Genomic DNA, 14,490 nt, shown 5'->3' on the forward strand with positions numbered 1-14,490 from the left:
ATGCATATAATTTACATGTTGTTTTGGTTTACGTATTGAATGCGTATAATGAATGTGTGGTGAAATTTTTATGGGTCCAAGTTTGAACTACTGATTCACCACCACCCTCCATTGCTCCTGCACCTCCCCCCTCCCCCCCCCCCCACCCCCACCCCCAACACCTCAAAAGTTTACCTTTCCTAATTGTAATTCAAATAATTGGTATTAGAGCTGAGTTCTTTGAAAGGGAAGCTTTGCAGGCTTGAGGAAAGATCTTGAAATGGAAGTCTACAAGCTTGGAAAGACTACTAAAAACCTAAAGATTGAAATACATCTCATACTACATCAACTAAATGAGGCAAGAGATGAACTAAAGAAATCCTTGAAGAGAAGGAAAGAGATTGCTATTGCAAAGAGTGACACACTATTCAAAGAGATAGACACCACGAAGCTATTTGAAAATGGAAACACCAATGAATTTGATGCAGCAATTGCAAATCTAATGGAAAGGAATAGAATCCAAGCTAAGGCAATCAAAAATCTCAAGCTAGAGCAAGAATCTCAAGATATACTACTATGTGAGGTGACTAAACAAAAGAAGAAAGCCATGATTGAAGAAGGAAAAAGAATTCTAGCAAACATATTTGAAGTGAAGTCAATAGAATTGAACAAAATTTCCAACATGCAATTGGATACCCTAAGTCAAATGATGAATGCTAACTATGAACTGAATGTCAAAGTCATTGAGATAACTACATTGAAGTTACAAAATGAACAATTGCAGAGTGACCTAAAAAGAGAAAAGGAATATGTTGAAAGTATCAACAAGCCAAATGAAGCCATCAAATACTTTGAGCAATTTTTGAGATCCCCTAGATCCATCAATGATACATTAGGATTGGGTTACACAAGTAAGGAAGGAGGAGAATCATCCAAAGTTGCTGAAAAATGGAACATCAAAGGTAAGAACACCAAACCTACTTGTTATAATTGTGGTAAAAAGGACATATTGCTAATGTGTGTAGGAGCAAGAATGTAAATTAGAATGTCAAGCCTAAGAACATGACTCATTGTCATAATTGCAACAAACAAGGTCACCAAGCACATGAATATAGAACCAAGACCATGCATAAACAAAGATTTGAAGGATATTGCTACAACTATCAAAAGAATTGACATAGAGTCTTTGAATGTAGATCCAAATCCATGTGGTCATTAAACAAGCCAACAAATGTAAGAAGCTATGAGAATTTTTATATTTGGGATTATAATAAGTGATATAGCTATCATTATTATCAAGAATATGGACATATTTTTGAGAATTTTATTAGGACACACTTCAATGGTAACTACAAAAGGTGGTTGAGTCAAACTACATGTTTTCGCTTTTTGAAGATTGGTCACATTAGCGAGCATTGTCCAACTAGGACAAAGGCACCAAGTTGTGAACTTGATAAAGAAAAAGGCAAGGTAGATGTTGAACACATCAGACATGAGATGAACAAGGCATGGAAAAAGAAGGATGATTATAGCTCATCAAATGGAGAAGGGATCACTTCACCCAATGGGTTATGTCATCACACTTCATCAAACTAAGAAATCAAGAGGAATGTGGGACTGATATTCAAATGTTATATCATACATTAGTTCCAAAGGAGATAGTACTAAAAAGACTACATTAGCATGAATAAAGATGCAAGATGTTAAAAATTCATATTAAAACTTTAAGATCTTCATGTTCTTTCTGAGCATGAAAAGTTTCCTCTATGTACTAAGTGGAATGGTGGTTAGTGTCGAGCTACTAGGCTAGCTAGTTGATGTTGAGTTTGTAGTAGCTACCGAGTGATGGAAATATCAATCGATGTTGAGTGATTATGAAAATGGTTGATGCTAAGGTTATACCTGTGTAACCACTAAGCATTAAATGTAAGATTTTTGAATGGTATATGATCGATTTCTACTTATTATTTATCATTTCAAATTTGAGCAAGAGAAAGTAGATTAGAAGGTGGTTCAAAAACTTGTTCAAGGTATTTGCAAAGATTTTAGCAATGATTTCATACCAGTATACAAATTTCATAAGGTATTTAAGTCATAAGCTAAACTATGCAGTTTACTTTTGTACAAACCCTAGATCGATAGAATGACATCTAGTTCAAAGAATGTAGAAGTGAAGGAAGTTTTGAATGTTTTACTTGTTAGTAATGAAGTGAAATGTAACCAATATTTAAAGCTATCCTTGACATAGCCTACAAACAAGATCCTTTTGGCACCTTGTCAATGATCCCACCAAAGTTATTATGGTGCAATATATAAGGAATTGTTATAATTGCAAAATAGGAAGCATAGGAGACATGGAGATTAGAGGTGCATTCAATAGATTGTGTGAGAATGGTGTTGTAAAGGAAGAATACAAAATTGTTGAGAAAAAGGATTTAATACAAGCCCTAGATTTTTCAATTGTGTTTAAAACTAAGTGGATACAAATTTTTCTAAGCAGAATAAATGACAATTCTTTATGGCTAGAAAGAGGACCTACTAAGATTGCCAAGAGAATATTTCATAGAGTAACTAGTTATCCAACCCTAGATTGGCCAAAGACACTTAGAAGTGACTCTAAGGAAGTGATAGAGAAGAACATTGGAGCACTGTCAACTAAAAGAGGTATGACTATAGATACCATCACTGATCCACTACTAAACTTTGCTATGAGGGTAATTTCTGATGAATTCTATCAATCTAGTAGATTGAATAGTGTACCCTGTATTTTGTGGACATTAGCTATAATATTGTGAAGAAATATCATACTTATGATTTGGTAGAGCTACAGTTACAACAACTAATGGAAAATCTTTGAGCTATTAGAAAGACCAAGAGCGCTTAGTGAAAATTTGGTTCAATTCTAATTTGCATATTCTTTTATGTGAAAAACTTACATTTTCCTCTTTTGGTATTGTAGGATGGAAGACAAACAAGTCAATTCTAGTGTAGATAAATGAGTTTATTGAGCAGATGGGAGAAAAATTTGAGACATTGATGATAAGTTATTTTGAAGATTTTAAGAAATCAATGAAGGAAAGAATGATTTGATACATGTTTTATTGGTTGAGCAACATTATAATGATATATTCTTCCTTGTTGATGTTGATGACACATATGTATAGGCTATCAAACCAAGAGTTAGATGGTTAAGACCACTTGGGTATGAAATTAATGTTGATGAAGGTTCAATAGCCACCACAAAAATCATAGCAGAGGAAGTGGACAAAAATACAAAGATATTTGGCAACTATGAAATGGTAAAATCAAAGATTACCATGGAGTTGAAAACTCCCTCCACACTCAAAATAAAGATAAGTTGATCAAAAAGCTAGAAGCTAAATTCGGAGTAGAGGAGAAAGAAAAAGAAGAAGAGGATGAAGAGGAAGAAAAAGCACACAAATAAGAACCTTTTGCATTAACTCAAGGCATGGAAGAGGATAAGAAATAGGAGGAAATTGAAGGTATCAAGGGAGAAGAAGCCAATGAAGTACCTACTCTTGTCAAGGTAAAGAAAAGAAAGGCTAAGGCACAACTAGTGGCAAAGGTAAAGAAAACTATCAAACCTAACCCAACCAAGTCTATAGCTCCTACTACTAGAGCAAGAACATGAGCGACAACATAGAAGGCCAAAGAAAAGTCCAAGAAAACAAGAGAAAGGTGGCCAAGAGCAGAAAAGGAAAAGAAGAAAAATATCTTGCACTGCTAGATTCAAATGAAGAAAGGAAAAAATCTGATGAAAATAATAAATTTAAAGTAGTACGTCATAATTCCTTATCTAATCTTGAAAATTTATGTGAAAAAATCAAAAGTAATGTAGATTTGTTTGAATTAAAGCATATTGATTTTGATAAACTTGGAAAAGTAAAGAAAAGTCAAGTGGAAGAGGCATTATATGCCATGATGTCTAAGTTTAAGAACACTCCACTAGAATTTTCCAACACAATACCAAAAAGTTCATATGACTATTGAGAAAAACTAGCATTACTATTTAAATTTGGAGAAATAGATCAGAGAAACAACATTAGCTCAAGTGATGCCAAAGCTATAAAAGGGACAAACTACTAAGGTTGTTAAAAGATATGCACTTAGGTTTACACCTAAGTATAGAGTCTTCAACATTCTTCAAAACAATATTGAAGATGTGGTCAAGAAATAAACCCAAATATAGAAACTTATCTATAGGTTGACCACTTTGAAACAAGGAGAAGTTGAACCATCTAAAAGTAAAGATGATTAAAAGGATGATGACAAGGATAATGATGATGATAAGCAAGAAGATGATAAGAAAGATGACATAGTTGGGAAGGAAATTGAAAAGAAAAATGATGATAAGGCAATAGTTGAACAACAACAAGATGAAACGAGTGTGCAAGACACACAAATGCCAAGTGTTAGCCCCCCTCATGACACAAGTGTAACTATTGAGACCATAACTATTAAGGAATTTTTTGATGCATTAGCTCAAAACATTAATCCATTTACATTAGAAGACTTGAAGAAGATATTGGACCAATCTATACTGCAAGCCAAGCTATGTGATAATCCAATTTCGGTCAGTGTAGAAGAATTGCAAAAAGTAGTAACTAAGGTCACAAGGGAAAAGGTGAAAGCACAAGGCCCACCTTCTATCATCCCTTTAGTTACAAGTGTAGAGCCTTTGATTCAAACAATAGTAGATACATCTACTAAGATTGACACAAGTGTTAAAGATGATACTATTGAGAAGAAGCAGGTAAAAGAAAAAGATATAACTATAGGAAAATAGAAAATAGGGTAGATAGATATTCATATGTATCCTTGGGTAATAGAAAAAAAATGGAGTTCATTGTGTTGTGAATTTCTTTGGGTAATAGCTAATAGATATTGTAACTTCACCAATAAAAATATAGAAATAAATTCACAACACAATGAACTCCATAAAAGGATAGGTATTCATGTGTATCCTTGGGTAAATATTTTTTGAATATATCAGCTATTTGTTCCTTTGTATTCATATACTCCAACCTCACTTCTTTTTCTTGTACCAACTCTCTCAAGTAATGATCTACTTGATAGAAATATTCTTGGTCTTTTATTGCATCAGAGGATTCATGGATATGTTTATAAAACTTTTGTTATCATAGAATATAATAAAAGGTTCAGTGATCTCTTTCTCAATTCCTTTCAATAATCTCTTGATCCAAACTATGTTTGAACAATTAATTGTTGCAACTATATATTTAACTTCTACTATAGATTGAGAAATGTAGTTTTATGTCTTTGTTGTCCATGAAACTAATCTCTTTCCTATAAAGAAATCTCAACTACTTATACTATTTCTATCATCAATATTTCCAACCCAATTTTCATCTATATATAATCTTAGTTCAAACTTGTCATTCTTTGTGTAATATAATCCATAATCCTCTATTCCTTTTAGATATCTTACTATTCCTTTTACAACCATCATGTGATTCTCCTTAGGATTTTTATAAAATATAGCAATAATTCTAACTACTAGTGTAATATCTAGTTTGTTATGAACAACATATTGTAATTTTCCAATCATTGACATTTACAAGGTTTGATTCACATTAACATAATCATCATTCTTTGAAAGTTTATGTCTAGAAGCCATGGGAGTTCCAACTGGTCTTGAGTGTTCAATTCCAAAGGTCTTCAATATTTCCTTGATATACTTGGATTGTGTAATGCCTGCTCCTTTCTTTATTTGATATACTTACAAACTAACAAAGAATTTGATCTCTCCAAATATAGAAATTTTAAAATCTTCCTTCATTTCCTTAGCAAATGATTGGCAAAATGAATATTTTCTTCCACATATGATATCATCCACAAATATCTAAGCTAACAATATCTCTTTTTCAAATTATGTCTTCAAATATAGATTACCATTATCATTTTTCCTTGCAAAACCAATATTTTCCAAGTATGTGTGCAACCTTTCATACCATATTCTATGGGATATTTCAATGCATATAATGCTTTGTGTAACTTACATACCATATTCTATGGGATATTTCAATGCATATAATGCTTTGTGTAACTTACATACCATATTCCTCTTTCTTAGATAAACAAATCCGTAAAGTTATTCAATGTAGACTTATTCTTAGAGAATTCCATTTAGAATAGCTTGAATCCTTTGAAAGCATCATATGCAAGAAAATTTTGCACTCTTAATCTTGCAACTAGGGAAAATGTCTCCCCATAGTCAATTTATTCTTCTTATGCATATCACTTACAAACAAGTCTTGATTTTTTTGTTGTGACTTCACCTTTCTCATTCCAATTTTTTGTGAATACCCACTTGGTACCAATGACATTCTTGCCCTTTGGTCTAGGTACTAATGTCCAAGGCTTATTCTTCTCTATCTTCTCAATCTCTTCATTCATGGATGCAATCCAATCTTCATTCTCAAGTGCATCCTTTATTGATCTAGGCTCAAATTCACATAATAATCTTGTATCACTCTTTAGTACTTTTCTTTCCATAACTCCTCAATATTTATCTCTAATAATTTGATATGGTGCATGATGTCTTCTCAAATATTTTGCTAGCACATGTTCTTGTCCTCTTACTTCTTGTACTAGTTCATGAAGTCTATCTACTATAGTCACTTATGGTAGCACTTCATGTATCTTTCCTTCCTCTTCTAGTTGTTCTGTAATCAGTTGATGATGCTTGACATGCTCTTCCTAATGCTTGCCACCAATTTCATGATGCTCACATGTGGCTATTGTAACTCAACAATTACTGGTTGCTACTGCTTGACATATTTCTCCTCAAGTTCTAATAAAGTGATGGGCTCTCCTTCATCAGTTTATATTAAACTTATGTAATCTTTAGGTTTGTTCTTGCATTCAACTTTGTTTTTCTCTACATATTCATCAACTCTAACATTTGCATTTCCACAAATTTCTTAGTGCTAGAATTCAAATATTTATATTCTTTTCTTTTAGTAGAAAATCTTAGGAATATGCCTTTATCACTTTTTGCATCAATTTTTTCATATCTATTGTCCTTCAATACATGACATTTAATTCCACATACTTTGAAATATTTCATGTTAGGTGCATATCAATACCATAACCCAAAAGGTGTGACATTTGTACCTTTCTTGACTTGTACTTTATGTAAAGTATAAAAAGAACTACTTATGACTTTTCTCCGACACTTTTATGCAACATTCTTATCCATCAATAATGTCCTAATATAGTCTATGATCGGTCTATTCCTCTTTTTAGCTATACCATTCTATGGACGGGTCCTTGGTACAAACATTTGTCTCTTGATTCCTTTGTTATTATAGAATGTGTCTAATTCTTTAAATATAACTTCACCTCCTTTGATAGATCTTAAACACTTCGATATTTTACTTGTTTCCTTTTCAATTCAACATTTGTAATGCATCAAATTTTTCCTTAAGAAACATCACAATCATCATTCTTGAGTAATCATCAACAAATAAAATAAAATATTTATCACCACAGTAGATTTGTGCTCCAATAAGTCCACAAAGGTCAGTGTGAACCAACTCTAAAACATCATTACCAATCATATGATGTGATCAACCACTATCAATTATCCATTTATCACCTTTACTCACATATGGAATAAGCATAATTTTCTTAATATTCATCAAAATTATCTTTCTCTTCAACATAAATAACTTGTTCATCATGACTATTAGAATCACTATCAATCTTTTCTTCAGCAATGTAACAAGATTTCTTACATTTTCCCTTGTAGTCTTTGTATGTTTTATTTTCTCTTTCATCTCTTGTTCCTTTCAATTTTTTGTATATCCAATAATTCTTTTCATCTCTATAAGAACATCTTGCAGTAATATGACCAACTTTATTGCATGAAAAACAAATTATAGGAAGTTTCGCTTTGAATTTTTATTTTCCTCTTGGTAACCTCCTAGCCATTAATGCTTCAAGATATTTAAGATCACCATCACAAGATTCACTCTCACTAACCTCATGTTTTCCTTTCTTCTTCTTAGAAATATGTAAAACCAATTGTGACTTGAAAGAAGATTCAATAGAAGGGTCAATAAAAAAAAAATGGCAATTCAAATGTAGTAAGTCTACCAACTAGATTGTCCAAGGTTATATCATTACTAAGAGTACATCTCAGCTCTTGTATTGAATAATATCTAATAGCATAAATAGGAAGTAAAGTTCTTAGTACCTTGTTGATCATAGTCTCATCATCGATTCTTCCTTTAGCCCCTCTCATTGCATTGACCACTTCTTTGATTCTTCCAACATATTGAGCAATGTTCTCACCTTCTACCATCTTCATGTCATAAAAATTTCCTCTCAAGCTTTCTAATTCGGCTCTTAGTACATTCTTGTCTCCACCATGGACCTATACCAATTTGTCCCACATTTCCTTTGTAATAGTGCATTCCATTATATCATCAAAATTTGAGTAACATAGGGTAGATGTAATCTCCAACATTGCATGATTGTGTTCTTATTTCTCCTTTATCCATTGGTTGTTATATGTAATGGCACTACTATGTAGTTATACTCCACAAAGTATACTTTTGAATATTCAATTCCAACAATGTGAAAATTCACCAAACCTTTCCATGTAGGGAAGTTCTCCTTGTTGAACTTGGGTACCTCCTTTCTATTAGAGTAAATAATAAATAATTAATTATTTATTCTATTTACTTAAGCTTACTTAGGTTAATGCATTTCATTAATTAGTTGTAGTTTAGGAGTTTGTTATAAGTTGTTGACAATACTTGAGTTTGTTCTCTCCTAAATCATACTTATCCTCTCACCTTGTTCGAGGACTTTCCACCTCATGTGGATGTATGCTTAGTTGTCACACTTATCTCCTAGTGTCTTCTAGCTTGTTCTAGGAGATTGAGCTCTTTATATTCGGGCTCCCTCATTATATTTTCATCACTTCTTGCATATTGTAAATACATATTTTCTTGTGCTTTCAATATTTTCTCTCTCATGTCCATTTAGGGTTTTTCCCTTTCTCCACGCTCTTCCTTCCTTAGCTTCCCTTTGATAGGTTTTCGCATGCAGGCGATCTTGGGCATCTTCAGAGTTGGATTTCATCAACTCCAACATGGTATTAGAGCCTCCCTGTTGTTGCTTCGTTGAAGGATTTTTGAAGCTGTGATTCAGAGACATAAACCCTAGTTTGTTTGTACATTTTTCTTCAAATCAAGAGGACATCAATTTTTCAGAGCACATTGGGCCCAAACAGACATTTCCATTGGATCAACAAGGTTGTTTGCAATTAGGATCCATATAAAACTTTCCAATTTTGGAGACAAACCTCTAGGAGGCAAAAAAATTTATTTGCAGGAGGCTTTTGTATGGTCATATGGACAATTTTTTGGAGGATAATTTAAAAAAAATTAAAATCCCTAGCACCACCACTGTGCCACTTGTGCATGGTGTGCATCAGCCACAGTAGGCAGTGCCGCCTTGACTGCTGATCTCCACCAGCGCTCGGCCTAAGTGGCTCCTCCTCCGGCAGTGCCCCCACAATACTCTGCCTTGCCAGTGTCACCGCCAGTCCGCAGCTCCTCCGCCTCCTGACCTCCACCCAGATCAGCACCTGTGTGGACTCTCTTCATACAATTCACACCTGACAACACAACACTCCATCAACATACAGTGTCAGCAATAGCAGACAGTGTAGGGGTGACACGTGGCCTGGGTGGCACGTGGCACCTTGCCATGTGGACCTTCCATGTAGCCACCCTACCACATGGCTTCTTTTTTGTGTTGATGAGCCTTCAATCATTAATTTGAAACCATTGAAATTTTGATGTCAGCATGATGTCAATATTGCATCAGCATGACATCACTGTATCATAGCCCTTACACCTCTCCAGGATCAGTTTTGGACCTACTGTCAATTTTTTGGCCATAACTTGAGCATACAAAGGTACTTTTCCAATCCGAAAGAAGTGTACAAAAGATGGTTCCAAGATGGAGACATTAGTGTAGGTATTTTTAGGTTTTGATGTAGTTTTATTGCCTATTTTTTAGTTGAAGTCTAAAGTTTTTTTTTCACTTCGGCTTGCATATCTTTTGCGTCCCATGTCAATTTTTTGAAAATGTTATATTTTTGGAAAGCTGATTTTGTGAACTTTTTAGAAATGCTATCTTTCTCCTTAGATTCTAGCCCATGCTCTTTCTATCATATTTCTCAAATTTTTTCTCTATGGTGGTTATCTTAGGTGTTTTGGGTCCAAGGATCATTTTCTTAGCACAGTTTCTTTTGTTTTAGGTTGTACTTTCTTTTGTGTCAACTTTTCCTTAGTTTTGATCATTGTAGCTATCATTTTGAAGCACTTTTATGTATCACATTGAGATAAAGTGCCACTCTTGCATTTTGGGGGTCATGAACATTGTTTTGAGATAGTTTTACTTGCACTATTTTCATAAAGCACCATGGGGGGGATAGTTGTTTGCTATTTTAGGCATTCTCCCTTTGTTAAGTGAGTGTTCCTTTCACAACATTAGCCCATGAAGAGTTATTTTGACCATGTCTTTATGGGTGTTTGTACCTCTTTCCCTCTCTCATTGTTCTTGGTTCATCTGTAGGAGACTTTGGCCCACCTTCTCAGTTGCCTATCATCTCACCCCATCTGCATTAAGGGGGTTTTATGTTGTTGTTCTAATGCATCCTTGGTTTGATGGTTTGATAGTGTGAACTATGTATTTAGTGGTTGATCATATAGACAAGGAAATTATAGTGGCTAGCTACCTATGCATTTCGGTAAGATGGATCATCTACCATATAGACACACTCAGTTCGTGCCTTCTTCTTTCATGGAGGTTATTTAGATCAATAGTTTTCTTTCAGATGGTAGAGCTTTTGTTGTGTCTTCATGCTTCAGTGATGCTCTTCATGATCTTCTTTGTTCCTATTTTTGGGGATATTTACCTAGTTGGAGGCTTCTTCAGTTCTTCACTAGGTTACCTCTTTTTGGGGGAGGGTTTTTCCCACGTGGTTTTCTCTCTTTCTCTATTTTTGGAGGTTGCATCTCTTTGCATTGTACATGGGTACCTAACATGGCCTCATTGTTGGGACTCATTCTGCATTTCTTAGTTTTGTGAGCTTAAGGCATTTCCCTAAGTTGCACTTAAGGGGGGGTGTTAGAGTAAATAATTAATTATTAATTATTAATTATTTATTCTATTTATTTAAGCTTACTTAGGTTAATGCATTTCATTAATTAGTTGTAGTTTAGAAATTTGTTATAAGTTGTTGACAATATGGGAGTTTGTTCTCTCCTAAGTCATACTTATCCTCTCACCTTGTTTGAGGACTTTCCACCTCATGTGGATGTATGCTTAGTTGTTACACTTATCTCCTAGCATCTTCTAGCTTGTTATAGGAGATTCCTCAAGCTCTTTATGTTTGGGCTCCCTCATTGTATTTTTATCACTTCTTGCATATTGTAAATACATATTTTCTTGTGTTTGCAATATTTTCTCTCTCATATCTGTTTAGGGTTTTTCCCTTGCTCCACACTCTTCCTTCCTTGGCTTCCCTTTGACAGGTTTTCATATGTAGGTGATTTGGGGCATCTTCAGAGTTGGATTTCATCAACTCCAACACTTTCTACACGTCTTGATCTTTAGCTTTAGGTCCATTCAAAATTTTCCTTATAAGAACCATAAGCTCTCATAACAATTGTTAGAATGACTTAGAATAAATGGGGGGCAGGGGAATCAATAATCCTTAAGTCCAGATGTATGCATTGAATTTTTAACTAGTTTAAACAACTTAGATCTATTCATTAGTCCACTTAGTCTCTATAGTAGCTTATCAGTAAAATAATCTTGTGTTTTATTGTCCCAATATTAACTTGCTTCTACAATGTAAACATAAAATATTAAAACATCTCAAAAAATACTCACACATGTATGACACAATGATTTCACATGGAAACCTAATTTGGGAAAACCCACTTGTATCATGCTACTATATTTTCACTCTTTTGAAGTGGGCTCTCTTAGGAGTCAACCATGTTTAAGGTTACAATACACACTATTAGGTGTGAACCTATTAAGGGATTTAATTACCATGTTAGGAGTTGTGTTGTTAGAGGACTTAAGAACATCATATTAGAATGTCACCAAGATTAAAAGATTTACAAATGAATGTTAGGTCAACCTTGATCAAAGGATTTTAACTGATATAATGGTCAGAAAAGTAACATCAGGTTGATCTGATAAGTGCCACTAAATTTTCAAATATAGATCACAATATATCTCATCTATTGATCTAATGATTAGTCTTCATTAATATCTCTATCACTAATTCATTCACTTGGAAACCCTTCAAGAAATTACACTCCATCTCTATTCATCTCTTTAAATCTTCTGAGTAAGTTTTCTGGGGTCTCTAGGTTATCCTTATGCCTCCTTAAATAGATAAATTTTATCTTTTTCCTCTTAAACATCACCATTGATCTTAGGGTTAGGTTAGATTCATCAAATCCTTCCATTATTTTGCCTCATCCTTCTCCTCATAAATGCTTCTTAAAAATTATCTTTGAATCAATGCTTAGGAACAGAAACAAAGTTTATCATGAATTAAATATTCCATCTCATAAATACTTATCCTTCATGCACTTTGACCAATTTGAAAATTCAATTATTTTCTCTAAGATTTTAATTCCTTCAAAAATTATCAAATGTTGAGACTTGGCCAATACTATGTTCCTTAGCCATGGTCATCAATAGGTAACTCAGTCAATACTAACTTGCTCAGCTTATACTTTCTTTTCTCAGTCTAACTTTTCTAATGATCAGATTTATTGATTCTTAGTTGGCACTATATTTTCTTGGCTTCTACTATTCACTCGCTCGACAAAAGAATAACTCACCTTCAACTATAGGTTCCTTAATCTTGTCTCATTTTTCTCAATTTAACCTAATTATTTGGTCCTACATTGATAATCTCTACTATACTTCAACTCAATTATCATCTCCACTTTGTGTAATTATTACACAATATATCATCTTGCCAATGTGCCAACTAATCAAGTACCCATTGTATTTCCATATAACTCAATCTTTCCACTAGGTCTTTAAGTGTTATCTCTTTTCTTCAAATCCTCTACATCAATTATCTTGATATGGTAGTCGACTTAGGTAGGAACTATCTCGCTAGTAAGGTTTGACATCAATGACAACAAAAAAATTATTCTAATTTGTTTCCAATAGCTTCTCAACAATTGTAGTTCTAATAGAATGTGTATAAATAAGGGGAGATAATGGATGATATTTATGTTGATAGGGGGCTATAAGTTATGTCAAGGGAGGTATAAGGATTGAAATTTTGAAAAAACCATTTTTACAAAAGACATGATATACCAAAATTGAGTAGATGATGAGAAGGGAATATATATTCAAGGGTTGTTCTAAACATTTTCATTAACATATTTTTGAGCTATTATATAGAGGTTTTTGCAACTAATGCCAAAATGGGAGAATGTTACTAACATATGTATCAAATATTGTCATTTGTACAAATGATTAGTCAATGAGTATAAATGATATTAGTCAATGAACATTGTTACTGAGCTATAGCATATTGACTGGGTCTAGGTAGAGATCAATTTGTAACCAATCACTATATACACTGAGCTGATATGTTGTTACAAAGTGAAGCCTTAACTTATAGAGACAAGCTTAACCAATAATGTTGTACCAAATTTCAACACATCTACCAAGCATAAACAAAGTATTAATCGAGCTATATAGGAAGAACCTAAAAGTTTGGAATGTCATCAAATTATTTGTATTTCAATTCTATCAAGTGGGAAGACTTCTTTACAATGATGGAGAAGAATATTTAGTAATATGTATTGGAAAGAGAGAATGGACTAAAGATGATCCCAAGGTAGAATATGAACCAATGGAATAAAAGAAGACATAATTAGACTAATTTAAATATTTCATCATTTGTAGTTCCCAACTAATGATAATACCATAGTTTGTTATTTTTGGATATAATTAAATTAAATTTTTAATTAAATAATAGGAATCCACATGTATTCTGGCATCAAGTCATATTGAATGCATAGTAATGATGAGCAAGGTAGAGATAGCAATATTATGTGTGTTATAAGTACTATTTTTTAATTAAGGGTTATAACAGGTATTGTGGGGAGCCAAAACCCCATAAATATAGATTTTTCCTAGGATCTAAAATCTGAAAAAATTGAAACTCTTCCACATATATAATAAAAAAATGTCTAGCAGCCAAAAAGACACCAAAAACTCAAGCCAAATGAGAGATAAACAAGAAAAGACTAGTTGTCTAGAGAACGCCAACAAAAACTATAGTGACATAAGCAAAAAAATAATCTATAGAGTAGTAAGAGGAGTTTTAAGGATCCTTAATTTATCATAAAGAGAACACTTGACTACCATATCCAAAAATCTATATCAATGGAGTCC

The sequence above is a fragment of the Cupressus sempervirens genome, chromosome 7 (genome assembly GCF_028749045.1).
Source record: "Cupressus sempervirens isolate cs-2001-9-10 chromosome 7, ASM2874904v1, whole genome shotgun sequence".
NCBI classification, from domain to species: Eukaryota; Viridiplantae; Streptophyta; class Pinopsida; order Cupressales; family Cupressaceae; genus Cupressus; species Cupressus sempervirens.